At 40.1% G+C, this 26,535-nt stretch overlaps 1 protein-coding gene across 1 annotated transcript in view; it reads right to left on the bottom strand.

The window, feature by feature from the left end:
• Positions 1–21,102, bottom strand: part of MET (MET proto-oncogene, receptor tyrosine kinase) — a 116,715-nt gene extending 95,613 nt beyond the window's left edge. Inside the window, 1 exon segment of the mRNA NM_001168714.1 lies at positions 20,930–21,102. The gene's annotated coding sequence lies outside the window, so the exon portion shown is untranslated.
• Between the last annotated feature and the right edge of the window lie 5,433 nt (positions 21,103–26,535).

The raw sequence follows: 26,535 nt of genomic DNA on the forward strand, positions 1-26,535 counted from the left end.
GTAGGGGGATGGTTATTAAATATTTAATGGCATACTCCTGGGTGGAATTAAAGAACTTCAAAGTATTTTCCATTTCTAATAATTTTCAACTCTGAGATTATTCCCCTATGACTACATTTTACACCAATGCCATTGACTTGGCATATATTGCTTTCACTTCCTCATCTATATAACTTGTCAGATCTGGCTGTGTGAGCATTTTAATATTTATATTGGTAGTGAAATACTCCAGAAATACTTTCACTTTTTGTATATTTTTGCCCTGATACATTTATCCCCCCATGATGTGTCTGGATCAGGCTTTCAATACAGACTGTCTTTTCATTGTTTCTGTTATTTTTTCTTTCTGAAATAGTGCTAGCCATTTAACCAACTTTGAGTTCCTTGCTAAAAGGAACATGTAAAGATGATTCAAACGGACTGACTAATTCATTCTCTTAAAATGTGCACATATCAGGTGAAAGTGAATCATCTATAAAACATTTCTTTATTTCTTTTCAGATGAAAGTTAAGGTAATATCACTGGCAAAACATTTCCTGGCAGAGATCATCTCAATGGCACCTTGGCCACTAAACTGTTGATATTTAGGAGTACTTCCTTTAAAGAAGATGGCTCTGTTATTAACAGCTACAAATATCAGTTCAGCCTGCCTTTAAAACCAGCGACTTGATCTGTCCACCATCTGCCCAAGTAGCTTACATTGGTTTTTTCATTTCCCAGAAATCTAGCAATACATTTAAATCTCTAAGTATTCATTGAGCAACTGTCAACACTATCACTGTCCTCATCATAAAAACATTGCAGAGCCTACAAAAATGTATAGTGTATTCAAACACTGATTCCTCAGGAAAAAACCAACAGAGGCAATAGAATAACTTTTTTCTTGAGAGAGAGACTTTCTAAACCTTGACACAGGTAATTTTGCTTTCTTTAGGGATTAATTTTCTTAGCAGTCATAATTTATAACTATGCAGATAGCACCTTATAGTACACAGATATGGTCAGTTCCATCATCTCTTCTAATCATGATTATCTTATAAGGTAAGCATTATACTGTGTTTCCAGATGACAAAACTAAGGTTCAAAGAAGAGAAAATATTAGCTGAAATCTAAACAAGCAATTCAGTTCTTCTGAGTGTACTTCTAATTGTTTTAAAATGTATGATGCTTATTTGAATTGTTTTAAATTATTTGCATTTCTTGGAAAAGATTTTTATTCCAAAGGCACAGTATTTTAATAAATACCTCTTTTCACCTTCCCAGAATCTACTGTCTCTTATACTGGCAACTCTTTTGAAAACTCTCCCTCTCCTATCTGCTGGGACTGTCAATCACATGGTCTATCTACATCTTTCAACACAGAATGAGTGTGCAAACCAGGCTGGCCTTTCAATGAACTCTATTCTCTTGACATGGAGCTTGGTCAGGGCTGAGTATGTGGCCAAAGCAAGGCCAAACAGACTCTCTTCGGGGATTTAATATGGATGCTGGGAGAGGGCCTCTTTCCTTCTGAGAGCATGAGCACTAAAGATGATTTTATCTTGGGATGTCTGATGCCCATCTTTGCCACTATGTGGAAAAAGCCAGCCTGAGCATGAAACTGACCCAAGAGGCCAGAGAGCCCAGACACGGAGGGAGGCAGGCTCCTGATGTGATTGTTTGAGCATCTATATCCAGCTATGTCTTAAGCTAAGGGAAGCCAGTAAAATTTCTTCTTTTCTTGCTTATTTCTTTTTTTAAAAATAAGTTTAGTAATGATTCTTTTTATTCCTTGCACCTGAAAAAGTCCTAAACTAACAATGTCCAGTAGAAAATACTACAAACTTGAGTTTAAACACAAAGTCAAGTGCATAAAACCAACTTTATGTAAAATATTCAAGTAATTGGGACTTGAATAATTATTTTAAATATTTCACTTTGCATTTGGGAACATATCTATTAGTTAAGATTTCTGAGGTGGTATACTAGTTTTTTCTTATTATATAATTCCAAAATCTTCTACAATATTTACATAAGATAATCTCAAAATGGAAATAATGGATCTAAGTAAAGAGTTAAGATACAGAAACTGGAAAATATTTTAACATTGCTTTTAAGTGCAAGAAAGGGATTTATGATGATGGAATATGGCTGAAGCCCCATATTAAGGAAATTACAGTCATAAAAACAGCCACGGCTAAATTTCCAGGAAGACTTGCCAGAGTGAAATCCTAAGGAAAAATCTTGACCCTGTCCACATTTATATTATGTTTATTAACTTTAAAAGTAGGCCTATTAAAATAAAGTTAAGATTCCAATAGAAGATTCCTGATGACATTTAAAATACTGTGTTTATAAACACTCACTGTTTATGAAGAATCATATTACATTGTATTATAAGATATTAATCAAGTATTTGGGAGCACCCAATGCGTGCAATGTACGTGACTAGATACTAAGAGTTTCTTCCCTCAAAGAGTGTACAATCCGTGGATTTGAAGATAACAGGATAAACTCTGAAATCTAAATTTGTAACCTAAATGGAAAAGTGGATAGATCTACTGGGCTGAAAGCAAATTTGTAAACATGCTTGACTGAATGTTTGATTCTTATGCCTAAAGACTTACAGTTAGTGTTACGATCATCAAAAGCGCTACATTGACTTTAAAAAGATAAAACAATAGGCTGTGTCAAAAATCCCTTCTATGGTAGCCAGACACTACCTTGACAATGGTTTCTAACAGTGAATAGAAGGGACAGGAGGAATCTTCAGAATTTTTCAGCCCATTCAACTGCTCTTTGGCATAATCACATTTAAACACCCCAAAATATTCCGGAGACAAGGTGGAGTGTAGTGGAGAGAGTGTGGGCTTTACTGTCTGACAGACTTAAATGGGATGTGAATATGGCCTTTTTCGCTGACATGCCTTCTGATTTGAGTGTCAGTTTCTTACATTCAAAACATGGGGATAATCATATACATCTCATGGGTTGGCCATGAGAGTTGGAGATAAACTGTGAGAAACTGCATTCAGTTATGCAGCACACCCTAGCATTTAATAAATGTAGCTACTATGCTTATTATCCTAACTTGTGTTTCGGCCAGTTTCTGCCTGACCTCAAAAAATGAGGAAGTTGGCATAGTCCCTTGGGTGAGACCACTCCAAATACCTGGTGACTGCTTCATCACTTTAGTCCTCTCATCCACAGTTTAAATAGTGTTATTTCTTCTTTTCCCACCCTTTAGCCATCTTGTGGTTTTCCTCTAACCTCGGTTCAAGTTCTTGAAGTCCTTCGAAAATTGCCCCCCAAGACAGAGGCCACAGTAACGGCCTCCCATACTAAAGAAGTAAAAACAAATAGGAACCAGTATTTTAACTCTTTAAAAAAGAGTTAGCCCAGGCTGGGCATTGTGACTCACGCCTGCAATCCCAACAACTTCTGGAGGCTGAAGCCGGACGATTGCTTGAGTTCAGGAGTTTGAGACCAGCCTGGGCAAACCCCAACTCTACAAAAAATAAAAAAATTAGCCAGGCATGGTGGCATGTGCCTATAGTCCCAGCTACTGCAGAGGCTGAGGTGGGAGGATCACTTGAGCCAAGGAGGTTGAGGCTGCAGTGAACCGTGATCACACCACTGTACTCCAGCCTGGATGACAGAGCCAGACTCTGCCTCAGGAAAAAAAAAAAAAAAAAAAAAAAGAGTAGGCCCATATCCCAACTGAGATTTAGCAAGTAAAGATATAGGATGCTGAGTTAAATTTGAATTTCAGATAATTTGTTTAGTGTAAGTATGTCCCATAAATGTATTTTATATGACAATCCTAGTTATCAGCAAATGGGGAAAAATAAGGGAACAATAATCTTTTTTACCCACAAAACTCAGATTAAAAAGATTTGGGCCAAACCTATTTATCTTTTGGGTTAGAATGTTTTTTAAGGTTTCTGTGGCATATATGTATTGCAAAACTGCATAGCATTTTTGGCTTTGCTTCTGTACAGCTAAAACATGCTTTAAAAGTTCCTGACAGGTGGTTTTAAGTGTCACATGAAGGTATAACTATGTGAAAGGGAGTAAAGAAACTTTTTTCCCCCTACAGTTGTTCTGTATGTGGCAGCCTGTCATTTACATGAAATTTCTGAAACAGAAAAGGTATTCCCAGGTTGATTTACATGCTTTATTTATAATAAATGTGCTTATTAAAAAATTCGAATACAGGTGGCTATAGGAGATAAACAAGTTAAGCTTCATACAGGAATGATTTGCATGTGTTATAATTAATGTTTCCAGGGGGTGCTCTAAACAGTTTCTTGGTTATTACACAAATGTTGTTTCTTTGACAGATAGTGCTTTTATTCAGATTCTTATCAGCTTTTGCATCCCCTCTTAGTCCTATAATCATTTAAAAAGTTGAAAATTGCTGCCTCTTAGCATAAGAAAAAGCCAATTGTAGGCCGGGCGCGGTGGCTCACGCCTGTAATCCCAGCACTTTGGGAGGCTGAGATGGGCGGATCACGAGGTCAGGAGATCGAGACCATCCTGGCTAACATCGTGAAACCCCGTCTCTACTAACAATACAAAAAAAATAATTAGCGGACGTGGTGGCGGACGCCTGTAGTCCCAGCAACTCGGGAGGCTGAGCCAGGAGAATGGCATGAACCCGGGAGGTGGGGCTTGCAGTGAGCCGAAGTTGCGCCACTGCACTCCAGCCTGGACGAAAGAGCGAGACTCCGTCTCAAGGAAAAAAAAAGAAGAAAAAAGAAAAAGCCAATTGTGCGTTTTCTAGTTGTAACATATGATTGAGACCATTATCCAACTCTGATACGGCAAGAGTAAAGATAAAAAGAATAGAATGCCATTATATCCTCAAGATTATCCTTTATAAATTCATATTCTGTCAGCAAACATCTTTGTCCTTTTAAGAATGGTTGCAAGTACTCAACTTCTGGGAAAGAAGAATAAATGGACATTTGTTTTCACCATTGTGCATAATGTAAAAAATATTGTTCAGAAATTACGTTGAACTCTCAGAGCCCTGATTGACAGATGGGCTTTTGTCCCATTAATAAATTGTAGGTCAAACAAAAATGTTTCATTGCCCTTGAAAGTGTGAAGGTTGAACCTCCCCAATGTAAAGAAAGTGCTAAAATGCATGAAAACCTATACAAGTACTTTTTTTTCATATTTTTCAGCCAAATGGATGGACATAATTTTGTGATTCAGACTGTGTAGCAGTGTTACCAATTTTTGTTCAATTAATCCAGGAACACTGAATAACATAAATCTACAAATCACATTTGAGAAACATCTTTCCAAGTCTATATACTAAAAAAAAAAAATAAGCCAAGCAACCTTTGCCGGTTGCATTCAACTACAGGGTTTGGAAAGGATAAACCGACTGAACAGTCAGAATGTGAACCACTGAAGGGAGACAAGTTGGAGAGGAAGCTGGTACATTACTCACGAATGAATCAGACATTCCCTCCTTCCTTGTTTGAAAATGTCCTCCGCATAAAGCATGGTACAATTCCAAACGAGGAACTGTGCTCAGGATTGAATTTATATGACTGATCAGTTTCCTTTGCTGTTATCGAAAGCAGATATCAAATGGCTGTGGAGGAATGCAGGTGGTGAGTGAACCCCATTCTTTTCATAGTGGCTGTCACATAAAGAAAGAAAAATCAGCACCCAGAGACAGAGAGACAAAGGGGAGAGGTGTGAGGGTGCCAAAGGCCAGGGCCCCTCTTGCCTGAAAACGTAGAGCCTTTGAATGAGGTGGGCGTTCCTTGTAATGCTATTTTTCTCTTAGGTCTGAAATTATTTTGCTTATTTTGCTCACACCTGAGAAATTTTTCTGGAAATCAATGTTTGCAAGTAGACTCTGACACTGGAATGAACTAAGGTCTCTTTTTCACGATCAAAATTGTCAGTATATGACCTTTTCTTATTTAGGCAAAGTAGACAAGAATTGTTAGAAATCATGAGAATACTGTGAATGTGAAGGAATAGCCAAACCTGGTCATATTTTGTACAGATGTGGATTCCTTGGGTGAACATAATGCAATTCTAACAGTGTTGGAAGAAGAATTAAAGCATATAAATAGCATTATGTTGAGGTCAATATGTCACCAGAAAATAAAGAACAAAACAAAACAGTTTACAAAAATCTTAAACACTTTTAAACGAATAGAGAATGCTGAGCAAATGGATTCTCGTAAAACTAGGATAGTACAGAAAAATAAGTACAGAATCCAATTTCTGAAACTCAGTAAACACTCTGGATCCTTGAAAAATCAATAAAGCAAAAGGTTAGGGCGACCTGAAAACAACTGTGCTTAGGATTGCATTTACGTAACTCATCAATTCAAGGAAAAGCAATTCAGGACAGGTTGTGTGTATATAGGCGGTATGTGTGTTTATGGGAGAGGAGAGAAACAGAAGAGAGAACAGAGGGCAAGAAATTAAAACAAATAACTTTTCCAACTATACAGGTGTTGCCCCTTGACTGGGAATCCCCCCCTTCCACCCGCAACACTCCCAGGCTGTGTGTAAAGGTGTGAGCATGTCAGTGGAGCAGCACGGGGAAGAAGAGCTAACCACACAGACAGAAAGCGGGGCCAAGGAGTACTTCAGAGGGATACTACTTGAGCTGTGTCTTGCAGGATAAGTTGGAGCTGCTCAGGCGCAGCTGAGGTAGGGGACAGACAGTCTGAATGGAGTGGACTTGCACACAGGCACCTGGGGAGAAGGTGCAGGGTTGTCCAGGAAGTTGCAATTTGTATAGAGGCCAGGTGGGCCGGGTTGACAGTGGAGGAAGGTATAAGGTTTGGCTGCGGCCACATTACAGAAAGTCTGATATGTTTTGTTGAAGAGTCTCCAGAGAATCCCGAAATCCATTTCTCCAATATCACTTTTGTCTATGCAACAGCTATTTAAGAGCAAATTTGACCAATATTTACTGGGGTCCTACTATGCGTCAGATGCTTGGGATACATCAGTAAACAAAACCCAAAACCCCTGCTATTGTGGAACTTACATTTTAGCTGGGGGCAGCAATTAATACCCATAACAAGTTGATGATGTAGTGTTTTAGAAGTTGATGTGTGTTACAGGGAAAACCAAAAAGTAAGGTTGGGGCATCAGAACTGCCTGGAGGAGAGGTACAGGGATAGCTTTGTAGTTTGGAAATTGGGAAGATGGCTTTTGTGGACCCAGCTGAGATGGGAAAAGAGATTTCTGGGCAGAGGCAAGAAGGAAGAACTAAGTGTGTCTGGTGTGTCTGAAGCACAGCGAGGGGGCTGGTAAGCCTAGACTTTGGTGACCGGGAGCTGAGATCTGAGAGGATGAAGAAGCAGAGCATCTAAGGCTGCGCAGGCCCCTGGGAGATTCAGGTTTTTATTGGAGTGAAATGGGGAGTCATTGCAGGGTGTTGAACAAGGAGGGGATTATGTTGGAATGTAATCACCTCGATCGTGTGGGAGAGAAGACTGCTAGTGGCTGGGGGGCAGTTCAGGGCAACAGTGGAGTGGTGAGGCCAGCTGGGAGGCTCCTGTGGTGTTCCAGGAGGGGGACTTGGTGGCCTGGGCCAGGAAGGAAGGGGAGAGTGGGGAGATGTGGCCGAATTCCGGTTCTATTTTGAAGACAGAGCTAACTATTTTGTCACATGCCTCAGATCAAACTCCATCCAGATTTACTGATGGAGTCAGATCTGAGGCATGTGAGAAAAAAAGGAGTCAAGAATATGCCAAGGATTTTGACTTTTTTAACAGAGAGAATGACTTTGCCAGTTAGCGACATGCAGACTCTGGTTGGTGAAGCATGTTTGTAGGATATGAGGAGACCAGGAATGTAGTTTTGCCCATGATGGAAGTTTTTTTATTTTTATTTTTTTGACATGGAGTCTCACTCTGTTGCCCAGGCTGGAGTGTAGTGATGCGGTTTTGGCTCACTGCAACCTCCGCCTCCCAAGTTCAAGCGATTCTCCTGCCTCAGCCTCTTGAGTAGCTGGGATTAGAGGCATGCATCACCACACCCGGCTAATTTTTGTATTTTTAGTAGAGACAGGGTTTCACCATGTTGGCCAGCTGGTCTTGAACTCCTGACCTCAAGTGATCCACCCACCTCAGCCTCCCAAAGTGCTGAGATTACAAGCAAGAGCCACTGCGCCCAGCCTGACAGATATTTTTTAGGCATCTAAGTGGAGATGCCGGGCATGCAGTTGGATGTTTGAGTCCCGGGGTTAAGGAGAAAGGTCTGGGCTAGAGATTTAAATTAAGAAGTTGTCAGCATGTAGACGTCATGAAAAGCCATGAGAGTGGATGGGACCTCTGAAGAGAGGAGTGTAGAGAATGAAGAGAGGAGGACTGAGTGCTGGTGCCACCAAAGCTAATAGGCCAGAAGACAAAGACAGATGGGACAAGAGACCAAGAAGGAGCAGTTGGATATCCTTCTGGTACCTTCATCTACTCCCACAAAACCTGGTCTCCCTCTCTGTATCCTACCTCAGTGCTGAACATGTCCCATACTTCCAGGACATCATCCTTGATGCCCACCTACGAGTATTTTAAACATGTCCATCTCCTTATTGGTTTCCATGCCCATGGTCAGGGCAGTGTCACTTCATACCTGGATTACTACAACAGCGTCCTCGCTGGTCTTCCCTCTCCATTCTCAGCCTGATCATCTTCCCCTAGCATACCAGAGATATCTTTCTAAACTGACAATTTGACTATGTCACTTCTTTGCTGAAAAAAAGGTCAACCCCTTGACAGAGCTTACAAGCCACATATCATTTGTTTCTGCCCTACTCTCCAGTCTTGCTTCTTGCCATCACCCCATTAGAAATCTAGGCTCTGGCCACTCTGCCCTCTTCAGTTCTTGAAGCAAGCCATGTGCTCAGCCACTCTGGGTTTCAGCACATGTGGATCCCTCTTTATGGATATTCTTGCCCTCAACTTCACACGGATAAGTTGTCGTCTCTCTTTAAGCCTCATCTTAGGGAACAGTTCTGGGAAGCCTTCTCTGATGCCTCTCTTACCCTCTAGTAAGGAATTAGGAACTCTCCCATGTGCTCGAACATCAAACCGATCTTCCCCTTATCTAGCCTTTATCATGCTATACGGTAACTTATTTATCTGTGTCTCCCATCAGAGCGTAAGCTCCACTTTTAGCCCTTAGCATAGTGCCATTACATGGCACTTGGTAAGCATTAATTGAATGAATGGACAACAGAATCAATTAATATACGAAAGAATGTTCCTGAACAAAGTCCATGGAAACAAAGCATTATGGAAAGAAAGGAAGGACTAGATTACACAGATACTAGAGTGACAAAAATTATGTGGGAATGATTCAATATGGATTTTGATTGTAGAGGAGACTGAAAAGCCAAGAATGGCTAAAAAAAATGTCTCTCTGGGTATCATAAACCAAGGTAAGGAAAATAGGGAGAGGAGACTTTGAGGGTAAAGATAATTAGTTGAGTTAATAACCCTGAAGCTACACTGAGGCAGCTTCTGGTCATCTAAGTGGAGGAGTCTTTAAAGTAGCTGACAACATGAAAGTGGTGGTGTAGAGAAAAAAAGGAAGTGAGAGAGAGAGCGGTTTGTGAACCACTCGTCCATCGGTGTACTGGAAGTCACTGAGAGATCACTTGTGAATGTGTTCTGTAAGTAGAAAGGAGGAATTCAGACGGAGCCTTAAAGAAGACTAGAATCTAAACTTTATGTTCTAAAGGGTAAAAAGAAAAATTGTAGGCAAAGAAAATGTGGAGAGGTAAGCTAAAGGAGAACTTTCAAGAAGGGAGAAATAAAATGTATAGTGTCAAATTCTACAGAGGGGTCAAAAGGGATGAAAACCAGTGTCCATCAGATATGGCCATGAGGAGGGCACTGGCGATTAGAATGAGGACACTTTCTTGGGCGTGTGGAACAGACTGCTTGAGTTGAATGACTTAAGAATGAATGGGAATGAAGAAAGTAGAGAAACTGAGTTAGACATTTATTTTAAAGAATTATTTATTTAAAGGATAAAATGGAAACAGGAGTGACTACTTAAGGAAATTGTGTATTCAAGATCCTATCAGGATGCCTGACATGTGTGCTTTATTTCTTTCTAGAAGAATAAGTAAGTTGAGTAAGAGGTGAATGAAAAATAATGAAGCCATGGAATACTATACAGACATAAAAAAGAATGAGATTCTGTCTTTTGCAGAAACATGGATGGAGCTGGAGGCTGTTATCCTTAGCAAACTAACAAAGGAACAGAAAACCAAACACTGCATGTTCTCACTTAAAAGTGGAAGCTAAATGATGAGAACCTATGAACACAAAGAAAGAAACGAGACATTGGGGTGTATTTGAGGGGGCAGAAGATGGAGAAGAGCAGAAAAGATAACTATTGGGTACTAGACTTAATACCTGGGTGACAAAATAAACCCTGTGACGTGAGTTTACCTATGGTACAAATCTTCACATGTACCACTGAGCCTAAAATAGAATTTTTTTAAAAAAGAAAAATGGTGAGGGAGATTTTAAAGATGGGAAGAGTTGTAAGGTGGGTAGGATACATGAAGGAGGTGCTCAAAGGTGTGGGGAAGAACAGGGTCAAGACTTAGGTAGAAAAGACTGTTTCATCCTTTGAGACAGAAAGAGGTAATAATGGATGACATGGAAACCACTTGGGCTTGTGTTTACTCTCTAAAATATAAGGAAAGATCTTATACTGAGAATAAGGGGAGCCCAAAAGATGCAAGAGCTTAAGAAATGGTGAGAGTTTGGAATCACTGCAGTGGGCATGGCGAAAAGTGGGACTGGAGACGTGCAAACAGACTTTCTGGTTAAGAGAAGCAGGTGCTATGAATTGGGCAAAATTGGAAAGAACAAAACAAGAGTGAAAGTTCACTCCAGGTCATCCCTTACCCTAATGCACAATGCCCATTCTCATTGAATGTCTACACTGTCAGTAGGCAGTCTTGGGCATTAAATGGTTACATAATTATGAACTCAGTGGTAAATTCCTTGTCATGTTTATATAATTCATCAGGTCTATGGGCCCTTATTAAGAGAAAATGCCAGCATTTGATTATTTTTATTTCAAAACCAGTTTTATTGAATTCTGCAAGGAATTACTTCAGGGAAAAGAAAACACATTGAAACAGATACTCTCCTCTCTTTTCAATAAAGCCAACAGTCTAAAGATGTTAAAGAAATGAATCACATATAACGATCATCTAACTCTGAAAATTAAAACCCATTTAGGGATTATGAAGGAACCTTGATCCTGGATACCAATTTAAGTTATTTGTCTAATATCTTTAATAACATTTGGAAAGTAATTAATCAACTTATGACATAGATTCAAGGGCTGTCACCTTTCATTGTCATTAATGAAACTGGGATTTTATCTGCACTTTTCTGGTGATTTAAAGAACAATTTTTTTTGGTAAGCTCTTTGAAGACCAAAAGAATGTTTAAAATCACTGGGCCTTGACGTACAGATTTCAATGAACAATAATCCAAGTATGTGTTAGTGAGACTGAAATAAAATTTAGAAATATCTTAATTTTGACAAGACAGAAAGGGAATTTTTGAAAAGTCCAAAATGCATATTCATTTCTGTTAGGAGGAAGCTTTTTTTTTTTTTTTTTTTTGGTTGACAATCTCTGCTTTTGTTACTTCTTTACATAATTCAATAGAACTTAAAATATCATACTATTTGATGCTCATTAAAAACAACAACAGCTAAGGTAATATTTTAAGCCCAAAGGTTCGCCTAGGTCCTAAGTAATCATATTGGTTTGCTGTCTTTGTATTAACCAGAGAGTTGTGAGACCACAGGCTCACTTCGGAGAGTGTAGCCATTGGCTGGAGCCAAATGGATTCTGTCTGAAGAATGACAGTGGCTCACCTAAGACCCTCAGAGGAGCAAAAAGACAGGCAGTGAAGGCAGGCCTTGATAGAAGCTTTCCTCGAATCTTTATATCACTGTCTGAATTCATGTTTAGAATAGAAAAATACAATTTCTACATCCATGCTAGCATGAACTTTGTATAGCCAAGGACCAAAGAAATGGTCTCAAGGCAATATCCTCAAGGAAAGCTAATATATATCCCCAGAGACAATATCCCAGTGGAAAAGGATTACAAATACAGGTTTGAGGGCCATAACTTTTGGCCCCAACAGGAATTTATAGATTATAATGAGCTGATATGCTAGAACATTTCAGTCATGAAAATGGTGTAAAACCTTTATAAATTTGCCTGAGTTTTCTTTTCATATTTTGATTTCCTCAGAGAAAATGGAATTTCATTTAGAGTTCCTGGGAGCAGATAACAGAGTGCTTAGCACATGCCTCTGACACTCAGAATAAAAGCTTTTTCTACTTCTGTGACATATCCCTGCTATTCTTCCTGGTAACTGAGGGGAGGACAGACTAAGAGGCCCAATTTAGGACTGGGTAGATGATAGTCTATCTTTTCCCAGAATCAAATCACGTGTAACACAAGTTGGTAGAAATTTAGACTTTGCTTACCCTGGGCCCTATCATTTTCCCTTGAGCTTTACTGTATTCCACACCCTCCCTCCCCCACTTTTTCTCAGACAGGGTCTCTCTTTGTCACCCAGACTGGAGTGCAGTGGTATGATCTCAGCTCACTGCAGCCTTGGCCTTCCGGGCTCAGGTAATCCTCCTATCTCAGCCTTCTGAGTAGCTGGGACTACAAGTGTGCACCACCATGTCCAGCTAATTTTTGTATTTTTTTAAGAGGGGGGTTTTGCTATGTTGCCCAGGCTGGTCTCAAACTCCTGAGCTCAAGCAAACCACCCACCTTGGCCTCCTAAAGTGCTGGAATTACAAGCGTGAGCCACTGTGCCTGGCCTGTTCCCCATTATGACCTGCCCCTTTGCTACTTAGAATTCAGGCAGCCTGATTCTTAATGGTACACTCTCTTTATGACTTACGGTACACTCAAGCCCATGACCCTTCAGCATATCCTGCCCACCTTTCCCCTTCCTTTGCCTCATTGATCCAATATCCCACCTGAACCTCCAGACCTTCTCCTTATTATCTATTTTCTATATATGGCATAAGAATTGTCGCAAAAAATCTTTCTTAAATTGAACTACATTTTCCCAGCTGTTCAAATACTCAGGTAGTCATTCACTTTTCAAGTTGTGAGACCTTTACATTGGAATTTTAAAAGTCATATAAATATGAATGTGTACAAAAACACTGATATATGATTTATTACTGATGGTTTGGTTTCACCAATGAAATAAAAATTAGGCATGTCTAAACAAAGCTGTATAAATAAGTCACTGCTGATACAGTGCTATCTACAATTACATGTCAAAACAAGCTGTAATGATGATGTATTTAGTAAATCTTCAGGTTAACCTAAGAGAATCTCTATTTTAAGACCATATTAACACAGTTTTCCTTTTACCCCCCTGCCCCCTCAAGATATAAGAAATTGCCAATTCCATCACCCTAAATATGATACTAAAACAACATGCTTTTCATCAGGAAAGGTTTTCTGAGGATAAAATGTGATGAGTCATTAGAAACTCACTATATGGTATCAAGAAAGATCTCAATGCCTATGTTTTAGCATGATAGTCTATTTCTTTATGAGAGAAGGAGCTGCTGTCTCCAAAGCAGCCATTCTTTAATCATGTCATTTGAAATACACTTAAAGCTATGTCGAATTCATATAGGAAGTCTAGTTACCAGAAAATACACATTCACAAACAGGAAATCTAACTACAGCAAGAAGGTGTTTTCCCCCCACACAATAGAGTTCAAAGATGTGTCATCCATGTAATTTGGAGCAATACCCAACACCACTCTTATGGCTGAGTATTCCTCTCTCCCTTCTCCTATATTATGACAACTTGTGATTATAGCATTATGCTTTCTAAGCCTGTTTGGACTTGCTGCTCTTGCTTATACGTACAAGCGACCTGCCCTTTTCTGTGCATAGCTTTCAATCAGTAAGCATGTCAAGGTGGGAGGAAGGATGATAGGAATAGTAAAAGGGGAAAAATCAATTTTTCCAGAAAGCATATGGCAACAACTGAATATTTAATCAAATTAGTCTAGAAATTCCTTCCTATTTTCAGCACTCTGTTCAAGGCAGTTGCTTCATGGTGCAAAATGAATTTCAATAAATGTCATATATTTAGTAAGACGGCTTATTTTAAAAATTTGTCGAACGAGGTCACTGACTCAGAATAGATCTCATTCCAAGGTATGACAGATGGATATCAATATTGAATAGAAGAACTGACATTAGCTAGAAGTTTCTGGGCAGAAGAAAGAGTCATTCATTTAGCTCTCTACAAAATATTTACTGATTACCTACTATGTGCCAGAATAAAATGATAAATATTTGGGCTGTGTATTTGTATTATAAAACAGAGAGAAAATGCGTCAAAATAATTTCCTTGGGGTTAGTAAGGATTACAACTGAATATCACTGGTAAACAAGGACTTTAAAAAGTACTTACAATTTTCACATTGCATCATTCAAACATCCATACTGTCATGGTTGCAGGATTTTAGACCTAATCAGATTTTTGAGGATGCTGTTTACTGACGCTTAGCAAAAACCAACTTCCTATTTTTTTCTGGAACAAAAAGCCCTTACACAATTTTAAAGATTTCTTGGACATCAAAGAGCTCAGAGGGACATACAGTTTGTGAGTAATGATTTAAGATTTAGTGAATCAAAAACACAAGGATTAAATTTCCCTTAAAAGACCCCTAGTTTTAAAATTTAATAGCTAAAATGCTGATCTAAACACACTCTGGTCCCAAGCAAAGCCAAAACTTATTTTTAAAGCTAGGTTGAATTGTCTTATGGAACTAAAACTTGGCTGGGTTTTCCTTTCCCACATGAGTAGGCCTCAAAGGAGGCAACCTATCTCTAATAAATTTACCACTTCTCTTTTCCTCTAACTTGCAAAGACTATACTATTTCAAAGGTCTCAGCTTTGAATGCCTTTCTTTACATTTTTAATAAAATATTAAAAATTAGAAATATTCCACAGTCTTATCAAACAGTTATTCCCCCAAGTCATTCTTTTTTAAAAAAACATACAATTTCCAATTGGACCTGAGAGTGTAGGTGCTGCCTCAGAATTCCAACTTTCAGGGAGTAGGAGACCATTTCAAAACAGGAATAGGTCACTGATCTTAATATGTGCACTGTATGTGCACTGTTTCATGATATATTATTATATTTGCATTTAAAATAGTAGGAAGAAATACAGTACACAATCTTCCTTTCTAACACAGTGGCCTTCTGGAGGGCTGCTAGCTTCGGCATTTCACTGAGATTTTAGGATTAAAGGAAATAAGTCAGTGCACAACCTGTGAGTTTTTATTCCTTTGGAAAAATAGATTTTAACACTGATCTGATTGCTTTTAAAGGGCACTGGAAACCAGCAGGGCAGTACATGTTTTGAGTTTCAATGGTAGGTTAATAACAACGGGTGAAGTTCAGTCATTTCCAGAGACAGAGAGAGAGAGAGAGAGAGAGAGAGAATATTCCAAAAGGTGGAGTTTATCCTGAATCAGAGAACTTGGAAATGAAATTGATGCATAAAGCCATGATGGATTCAGGTTTCAGAAAATGACTACTTCAGTTTAAGAATGACATAACTAGATTACCCTTTAGTTTAGAAACGTACATAGTTTGATGTAAAGTATGTGGGCTGATGAGTTTAGAAAAATAACTACGTGCCAATAGGAACTGACATAAAATATTGGTTTTAAAAAATTTGCTTAGTTAATTTTCCAGAGAATTGCAGTTAATTTTCTGAGAATTTTAGAAAATAAAATATTTTGTAGAAGCAGCCCTGGGGCTCTTGGGCCACGCATGCTGCTGCAATTGGGACCATCAGGAACCCAATCTGGCTTGCAGACTTTCTGCCACTGTAAGCTGTAGGGTGTTTTAAAGACACTGAGTCAACATTTTAACATTGGGAGAGTCCTAGCTTCTCTTGAAAATTTGAAAGATACCACCACACGGGCCCAGGCCACACACTGAGCCTCACAGCAGCTCTCATCACGCCCAGCTGTGACTGCCCCTATGCTTTTCCTAAGCAGTTTGTCAATCCCTAGTGAAACAGTTAGTTTTCCTCATTTAAATTACCTGTTTACAAATCTTGATACAGATATAAATAGGGGAATAAGGGAAAAGGAAGAAAAGAGGAAGAAAATCCAATGCAGTGACTTAATACTGGAAAGGAAAAGGAAGGAGAGTGAAGGGGAAAGAAAGAAGTGCATAGCAGACAGAAGCTGCACACCATCAGCAACTGCCTCTTGCTGTCTTTACATTTACACTGTGGAAGGGATCAGCGAAAAAAAAGCCACGGGTATCGCTCTCAACAAATCCCACTGCGCCAGGCTCACAGTGTGGAAAATAAGAAGGAAAGTTGTCCGAATGGAGCAATATCTCTGATAGAGGATGGAGTATGGGATGAGATCAGGTGAGTGCCAAAAAAAAAATAATAATAACAAAAAAAAATCTGGATCTTCTTCCATGTCACATAAACCAAGAGATGGGGTCCACTCCTGTATCTTCATCTTTAACATGGTAGCTAATGAGGGCAGGCACTGTCCAGGTATTTCCCTACAAAAACAGGGGCACTGTTCAGGTATCTCCCTCCAAAACCAGGGACTCTATGGACAGTTGTGCAAGCTGTGAACTGCACAATTTCAGCAAAAACAAGATGAGAATAGCACTCCTGAGAAGCGCTCCTGATATGCGCCTGGCTCACTTCCTCATCTCCTTCAGGCTCTAGCCCAAAGCCCACCTTTGAAGACAAGCCTTCCCTGACCTCACTACTGATTTTTTCAATCACCATCCCACTCCCTCTTATCCTTGACAGTCCCTATTCTCTTTTCCATTTTATTATGCTTGAAGCTATTGTCATCACCTGACACACAACACATTTTAGTTATGTATTTCTTTGTTTGCCAGCTCAATAGAACAGAGTGTCATGAGGTTAGAGATTTTTGTCTGTTTTATACTCTGTGGAAATGCCAGATTTTAGAACTATGCCTGGTAGGTTGTCAAAAAATTATCCTGAATGAATGACTAAATTTTCATTCACATTCTTGGAGTACAAGAACCTCGCTTCCACGATAACTTGTGATTCTCTAAACACGTTTCATAATTGCTATCTTTCATTATATTAGGAGATATACATTTTCAGATTCTATTGCCCATTATATAATTGCCTATGGGCCCTATAGCTACATAATTTATTACAGAAAGTAAAATCAATGGGAGTAACCTACATAAACATACTTGCACACATTTATGCAATCACAGAGAGAAATATGTGTACCTGGGTATGTGATTACAAAGTAAACTGTTTTTCATTTCACTGTTCTCACACCTCCTGCTACAAATGCCACAGGTGATTTTTTCTCTCAATTAAGTTTTACAGCTTATAAAAGCACTTTCTTCATTTTGTCCCATGAAAAGCAAAGTAGTCAGATTTTACTGGATGTTTTTATTGAAACAAATCCCAAGGGGAATATACTAAACTGTTTAACACAGCTGAAAAGATATCTGAGAATGGGCTTTCTGATAGAAGGATAGATTACCAAATTATTCACGGCTCTTAATCTGATAACAGGAGCAGAATGCCCCACACATATGAATGAAACCTTTTCTTGGTATGTCTCACTACAAACAAAAAAAGAAAAGAAAAGAAAAAAAAAAAACTGGAGAAGGAACTGGAGAAAAGAGAAAAGAAAAAAGAAAAAAGAACTGGAGAAAGAGAAGGTGATAAAAACTCCAGGGACTAGATATGTTATATTCATCATTTATCACTACCTTAAGCATCCCTAATTATACCTCCGTGGAAAATGTTTCCAATAGTTGATGGCTGGGGAGAAGTGGTACGATGCTATTGAAATAGCATGGAGTAGTCTCAAGCTCAGTTTCCTTGTCTATAACCTGAGAATGTTAAGATATTATCAGACTTGCCTATCTTGTAAGGTTGTTTTGGTATCAGAAAGATGATGTATGCAGAAGCAGCCTGAAAATCTTAAGGTTTTCAAGTTCCAATCTTTGATTTTTAAAAAAAAATTCTATTATTTCATAGCAAATAGGATGATTTCAAAAGTGTTTCTCATGTGATGTCCTCTTAATAATTATGAATTTGGGTTCATTTTATATGTGATGTTTGTCTGTATATCTAGATTGTAAACTTCTCAAGGGCAGATTCCATTTTTTTCTTTTAAAGAAAATGCTGTAGTACCTAGCACATATGATACTCAACCTATAGGTCCTAGCTATTTTTGTTCGGGCAAATGTGGATCTGGCAGCAGCTCAGTGTCAGTTGAGAACACATCATCAAAGTGATTCTGAACTAACATTAGTCAGTGTATCTATCATCTATTACTGAGAAGTGACTATTTATTTTGCACTGAGCAAAACCCATGAAGAAACTCTGCCCTGAGGGCTTGGTGTCAAAAATACTAGTTTCAGCATATACCAGCCAGGAAAAGAAGGCTCACTTCCTGACACTTGAGTTTCTATATACATTTTCTCCCCTTAAGAGGCCACAATGAGGAAATTGAGTATCCCATGAATAAACACAGCAGAACAAGGAAATCTTAGGGATTTAGACCATGGAAAAGAAAGCGTAGATGGCTCTGGTGAGAATCACTAAGCCTAATGCCTAAAGAAGAAACCAGCAAACTGGGCTGGAGAAATGGGGGCACAGAAGGCCTTGAAAGCAGCTCTGACCAAACCAAAGGAAAGGGTTGAGTAGGAAGAGGACAGAGAAATGGGAGGTAATCCGAATGTGTGAGGAACTGTGCTCACCATGGGGGTGTCATCACGTCCTTGGTGCAGCCACTTGGAGAAAATGAGCCAGTTAGAGGATGTTAGCCCCTCTGAGTTATTCACCTTGTTTTGAGATGACCACATTTGAGAAAAAGTGTATTTGAGACTATTATGTAGTTCTGCAGAAGAATAATTAGACTAATGCTATTTCAAACGCTATTTTCACAACAGCTAAGGAAATTGAGTTTTGAAATGTATTTCTTAGTTTAGCCTTCATTAAGACAAAATTTTTTTAAAGACTTCAAGATTAATGCAAGGCATATACTTACATAGTCTTGAAAGGAATTTATAAAATATGGATATTTCTCCTGCTTAGCAAAGGGTCATTTTTCTCTATTATAGGTTTAAAAGTAGTGAAAATATTAGTTATGAGCTTTCATATTGACTGGCTGTGATTAATCTGCTACATTTTTATCATGAAGATAAACTCCATCCACTAATTTTGAAAGCATGTAGTATACATCTGATGTAAACCCCTATTGCCATGTATCAAGAACAAAGCAATTTTGAAAAAGCAGTAGTCGGTAGACCATCTTCTATATGCCACAAATTCCATCATGTTAAAAGCAAAACATATTTAAGTTAATAACTATAGCTTATGCACCATTAAGTTTGAAAACTGAATAGAATTTTTAAAACACCAGCACATTTTATAGGCTATCAGACACATTTTTCGTACTACAAAAATTTCTTATGAATGATGTAAATTTTCCCTCTGTTATTCAGCAGTTTAAAAAGAATGAACATTGAATACACCACAGACTTGCAAATGATAGGAACCAAAGTACCTCACTTATGTTCCATTATGGAAGTTTACATGTTCAAAACAAAGCTCAATTAGCTTAAAACAAGCAAGGAAAGCTATGTACCTGTAAATAATCCAAGCACCACTTACACTATTTACATAAAAATGCAATTTATGTCCTTGTAGCACATAGAAACACGATGTACATCATTTTCAGATCATCTTCATGCAGAAAAAATTCATTAGTCAGCTATAATAGTTTAGCTGTAAGGGGATATAATGTTTTTCTGAATCCATTTGCATGGCAATGTGCATGTGTCTGGCTGATGGAAGCGACAGAATAAACCTCCACCCAAAGCTACAGAATGTGAACAGTCTTCTTAAAATTCAAGAGAGGGTCCAGATAGTCTATATTGCCTCCAACGTCAGTTTTTACAATCCTCTCACATCCATGGACCATCTTAACATAGCAATTAAAGTATCTTGATTATTTTGCCTAAGAGAGTTGACAATATTTCATTCTGCCCGAGGGCTCCTTTGAACATAAAACTGTGATAAGGTAAAATACACTGGGCAACTATTCATGCGTGAGCCACTGGAGCCCTCTCCAACTGCCAAATTAGCAAATGGCTCTTTTAAAACATGAAAGATATGAATGGGAAACCGTACTTGGGAGTAAATTCTGCATTGACAATAGTCAGGGAAAGTACTTTCACTGGTGCTTTAATTATCGGGTCAGCACTACGACTGGCCACATTGCCCAGCCTCTGGTTATAATCTATTTCACCTAATAAGATAGATGTCCTCCACAAGCCCCAGAAAGAGATAAGGTACGATGGAAAATTGATGGATCACAAGCCCCGCGTGATTGCCAGAAATGAATTCAGACTTTCACAGAAACACCTACCCCTTGGAAGGACCCCAACATAACACAGATAAAGCAAGGCTGGGAACAAGGAAACAGCTAGGCTCAAACCTTGCGGGCTGCATCACGGTGGGACGAGGATGACCGGATCCTTTTTGTAAGGGCTGAGTCAGATCCCAGCTTTAAAACTTGCTGGGCCATGAGAGTCATACATTACCCACTGTCCCAGTGCCCCTCTCCCTCCTAAGTCATACAGGTGGCCATCAGAGGCAACACCCTAAAACGACAAGCCCCATTCTAGTTTCGTCCTCCCCTGGCCACGTCTCTTCAGTTTCCGAAGCCCGTAAACTCTAGCCCACCTCCGTGGTTTTGCCCCCTGGAACAGCAGTCAGGTCTCTTAGGGGAACAAAGAAAGCAGAACCGCTGGGGCGAGGGCTGGGGTGCGGGATTTGAAAGGGACTGCAGTTTTACCTTGCGGTGCCCAGGAACCAGTGGAGAAGTCAGCGGCGCAAGGACCACCCGCGCGCTCCGCGCCTCCCCGCCTCCTCGCAGCAAGTCAGCTGTCGCCCCGCATCTGGCTCGCGCCCTCCACTCGGCTCTGCATCTGCTCACAAAGCGCTCCGGGCGCCGCGGGCGGCGAGGGCCTCCGGGTCACCTGCGGCCGGGCCGAGCCCAGCGCCCCGCCCGCCCGCTCGCCGGCCGCGCTCCCTCCGCCCCTTCCCACACGCGCGCTGCCCTGCCAGTGACTCAGCCGGGCATCGGCGCGCGCGGCCCGTGGCGGCCCGGGCGCGTTGGGGCCGGAGGCACCGCCAGGCGACCAGACCGAGGCGCTCGCCTGCCCGCCCCAGCACGTGTACGTCTGCCTCGCGCGCTGTCCGTCCGCCTAGTCCGCGGGTTCCGAGGACCGCTGAGGTGGGGATTGGCACCACCCAGAGGGAAATCGGCCCCCGCCCTTCCTGCCGTCCGCGCCGCGCCTGGCCCCGCGGGGGTCGCGTTTCCTCCCGCCTCTGCCCCGCCCACGACAAGGTGAAACTTTCTAGGTGGAGAAGTTTTCTCGCCCTGGCTGCGCGCTCTCCTCCCCCAGCTCAGGCAGTCTGAAGTTAGCACAGCCGGAGATAAGCGAGACCGAGACTCCCCCTCCTGGCGCTTGGGAGGCGAGTGTCACCCCGGGCGCAGAGGCAGGGCGCGCACCCTCCTGGCACTCCGCTCGCTGACCCCGGGAAGGGCGCGAGCTCTGCTCTCCGCTTCTCCCACGTCTCCGCTAACCGCCCCGCGCCCACCCGAGTATAGAGAGATTTGGGCACCGCAGACACAAGGAGTTCACTGTTAGAGGCGGAGGTAGAAGTGGATGGATGAATTGTCCCAATGATTTCATTATGCAACGATTATCCTCTACTGTAATAACTCAGAATTCTGCAAGGAAGAACAACAGAGGAGTTTAACCACGAGGAGACTTCCATTTCTTTTTCTTTTTCTTTTTTTCATAGCCGGAAGCAGACTGACTAAATAACTGGGCAAATAGCGATGAACAAGCAAAATAGAACAAAAGTTTAATTCTTGAATGTTGAAGTCTCACGATGATTTTTAAAACAGAGCTTTTGGGGCCTTGGTGAACTCTATTAGGTGTAATTGTGTTGGGATAACTTTATATTTCGCTATAAAAATTGACACCTACAAGAGTAAATGAACACTCAAAGGTAATAGGATCTAAGGAACGGGCATTGCTGGTTAGGACTTGAATTCGTTCCGGCTCTTATATGGGCCTGTTCAAGCATCTCACACACGGGCTTGTTCAATCATGGTAATAGATAATGAGACATAGATCTCTTCGTTATTGAAAGTCATGGGTTAAAATAACAGTTACTATGCAGGTTCAGGTCTTATTTACTACAGAATGAAAGATAGAAAAATACAGTGAGAATAGTTATCATTTCCCAAGTGCCAGGCATTACCAGAGGTTACATAAGAGTGATTTCAATCTTCAAAAGAGATTGTCTCGTGATTCCCCAGTTTTACGGAAAAGGAAAGTTCCCGTTACGTTACTATTGAATTGAACCATTTTGCAGGTAAAGAAACTGAGTCCCTAAGAGTTCCCGGAAGAGTCACACATCTGGTTAGTAAGAGGGGCAAGGTTAGAACTTAGCTCTCAGCCCAGTCAGGTGTCCTTCACACCATACCAAGAGGCCTCCGCTGGCTAAATAAACAACGCGACCTGACTGGAGATTTCCTGATACTGCATGGCATAATTTATCAATGACTACAGCTCATTTAAAAAAAACCAAAAACCAAAAAACAAAAAAAACAAATTTACTGGTTATAAGGCACTTGGCCTATTTATGGACAGATCAATTACAGATTTTGGGTTCAGTAACAGCTTTCAATAAAAGGTGAATAAATTAATGAATTTAAAAAGTTTTACACACACACACACTCACACACACAGCCATGGTTGTCTAAAGGAATGATTAGAGTGCTGTTTCTATTTCCTGGTTTCCATAGCAATATGTTAACTGGATTTTTAGATCACATTATGTAGTTGCCTTAACAGGTTTTCTGAGTTTGAGTGCCATGATAAAAATATAAAGGAAAAAATTTACAATTAAAGTTGTAGAAAGACCCAGAAAAGCCAGTGCAAACTGGAAAATAAAATAGATGATAAATACAAACAACCTGTTATGTATTTTCAGCACTGAAGCTTCCTAGTTTATAATAACTAACAAAATTTCAATCCAATTTGAAACTGTATTGAAAATCGTCATTTCACTTATTAACTGTAAATAAGGAGATAACATTTAATGAAAATAGCATAGCTAACGATAGCATAACTGAAAGTATCTGGGTGTGTGAAGGTCAAGTAATTTTTACACACTACCTAGACAGATTTGATTGGGAAAAGGTTTACAGATAATTTCAGATTTTTGGAAATGAATGGGAACAGATATTTCAAAAGGTAATAAGAGTTCTGTAATTCAATTTTGGTTTTGCAGCACTTTTAATTGTTGCTGTTTAACTTTCCTTGGGTTCATGGCATGGGTGACACACTGTATGATGAAGTTCTGTTGGTATTTTCTTAACCAAACCAAATCCCTTGTGGTCCACACTGTTGGCTGGCTAAGCCAGCACCTGTTCCCAACAAGATTTTTCTGTTCCTGCCTCCACTCTTGGGGGTGGAAAAGAGAAATACTTGCTTTCCCAGACTCCTTTGCAGCTAGACGTGGCCGTGTGATATCATTCCGGTAATGAGGTGTAAGCTGAAGTCTGCTGGGGCCTTGTGGGAAAGGGTTTAAGGCTGGTGCCACTCCTTTTTCTTTCTTGCTTCTTGATTTCATATATGATGCCCAGTGAAGAACTATCCATCTTGTGACCGGCGTGCAGAAGTTGGTGCTGACATTGCTGGGCTACAGCACTATTGCCAGTACATACCTGCTTCCAGATTTCCTGTTTTGTGGGGAAAAACAAAAACAAAAACAAAACTTGTTCCAAACACTGGTAGCTAGGACTCCTGTCACTTGCAGCCAAAAGCAATTAAAACTGATAGACCCCCTCAAATGGGGAACAACACCTCCAAGACTGAGTTGAGCATAATAGTTAAGAGTTTTAGAACCAGACAACCTGGATTTCAATCCCAGCTCTGCCTCTTGCTAGCCGTGTAACTACAGGCCAGTGGATTACACTCTCTTGTGTGTCATCTGTGAAATGGGGATCATGATAGGGTTATTGTGAGGATAAAATGAGGAGCTACAAGTAGAGCACATGGAACAGTGTCTGGTAAAATATAAATGATCCAAAGGCATGAGTGGTTCTTATCCACCCACTTGTGGATAACATAATGTTGAACTATAAACAGGATCCCATCTCTTAACTTTGAGATGGGCCTAGTGGTAGCTGTGACGAAGACAGAGGAACAGCCACCTCCTGCTCTAATATGCCCCATATTTTTTTCTCTCCCTTTAACAAATTAAAATTCGGATCTTTGAAGGCACTCTTGAAGTTGGTGTTGTTTTTGAAATAAAAATGAAAGCAGTCTCCTAAGAATAGGGGCTTCATGCTTGCAGTGTGTGGTGAAAAGGCCCCCAGACATACACAGGTGCACAGAATGTTTTTAAAAGTGTGAATTGTGGTAGAAAGACCATATGCTCTGCTGTTTGCCACTGACCTACCATCTTCTCTTAGGTTGCATTTGACTCACCTCTAATCTTGATGTCACTTTCTCCTGTAGGCATTAGGATCTGTGATCCCTACCTTAAAGAGTAGTTACTCTGGAACGCCTTCTCTCACTCTGTTTTTCCCTTCCTCCTGCCCCATCACCCCTATTATTGTGCCTATAGCAAATGTCTCTACAAAAAGACAATAGAAGAATTCAGGTAATGGCACCTACTATCATTTCTGAGCACAAATAAAATTTGGAAATATAGGACTCCTATTACCTTTTCAGAGCTATGTCATGTACATTCAAATGTTGAAGGTTTTGAAAATTCATGTGATAAAACAAAACAGCAAAACCGAACCAAAAACCAAAAAAAACCTTCTTAACTTTGCTTACTTACCCTACCATCTCCCCAATTTAATTGACCACAGAGTGCTTTGATTTTTCTTAATATCTTCAGTGTCAATTTCCTATAAAATTAGTTTTATAGATTATACACTTTAGGAAACTTTGCCTTAAAAAATGGAACTGCCAGCTACAGAGGGTTAAAACTGGGCACTTTGGATATGAACTGCTTTTATGTTGATTTATATTGGTCATTTATGTGTGGCTGGGCTCTCTAAAAATAAATATGCAATGTTAAGTTATCTAAAAATATGACTGAGCATACTTAACATTGAGGACAAGAACAAGACTGCTAGGCTACAAGCTAAAGTATCACAATGTTAATTAGAAGACTTAGGAAATTGTAGGCAGAAAAATTAAAAATATATTACCATCTCCAACAGGGTGCTGCAATTCTGTTAGCGATTTGGTTCATTTTCACATCCAGCTTATGACCTCTCTCCGAAAGTCAGGCAAAGGTATAATGAATTTAACTCTCATTTATTAAATGTGTACCATGTATTCATCATGAGTTTGGAGCTCTGCTAACATCCTCATTAAAAAAAATCTTCAGAATAGGTATCATCCTTCTTGGTTTACATTGAGGGAAATGAGGCTCAGAGAGATCATGTAACTTATTCAAAGTCACACAGCTGTCTTAAGTCTGTGTCATTCCAGAATGACTGCACTTCCATTATAATTATTTATTTATTTATTTATTTTAATTGAGATGGAGTCTTGCTTTGTGGCCCAAGCTGCAGTGCAATGCAGTGCAATGGTGTGATCTCAGCTCACTGCAACCTCTGCCTCCCAGGTTCAGGTGATTCTCCTGCCTCAGCCTCCTGAGTAGCTGGGATTACGGGCTCCCGCCACCATGCTAATTTTTGTATTTTTAGTAGAGACAGGGTTTCACCATGTTAGCCAGCGTGATCTTAAACTCCTGACCTGAAGTGATCCACCTGCGTCGACCTCCCAAAGTGTTGGGATTACAGGCGTGAGCCACCACGCCCGGCCTCCATTATAATTATTTTAAACTGTCTCTGCTTCTGTAGTGAATGAGGCAGTCATTTAACTGGGAGCAGTAGACATATATATTTTTTTAAGCTTTTATTTTAGGCTCAGGGTTACATGCACAGGTTTGTTATATAGGTAAACTCGTGTCATGGGGTTTGTTGTACAGATTATTTCATCACCGAGGTATTAAGCCTAGTACCCAAAAGTTATTTATTTATTTATTTATTTTTTTGAGAGGTAGAACTTAAGGCATTCTTTCATTTTCCTTCTCTGTCTACAAAGTCAGCCACATCCTAAGGCATGGCCACTTCTCTTCTGGCTTGATCCTTGGGGACTGATGTTGCTGTGCAGGCCAAAGGTGCCATGCTGTCCATCTGTAGAACACTGCACAGGTCACAGCCAGGGTCCTGGGCAGTCAAGTTGGCCTAAGTTGTGGGCTGTAGGTGCCTAGGACTCAGACCTGTGGGATGTTAATAGGGACTGGAATGTTCCTTCTCTAGTGCCTCTGTTTTCACAATTTCTGAGCTCTCCT

This window comes from Papio anubis, chromosome 4, assembly GCF_008728515.1.
Source record: "Papio anubis isolate 15944 chromosome 4, Panubis1.0, whole genome shotgun sequence".
NCBI classification, from domain to species: Eukaryota; Metazoa; Chordata; class Mammalia; order Primates; family Cercopithecidae; genus Papio; species Papio anubis.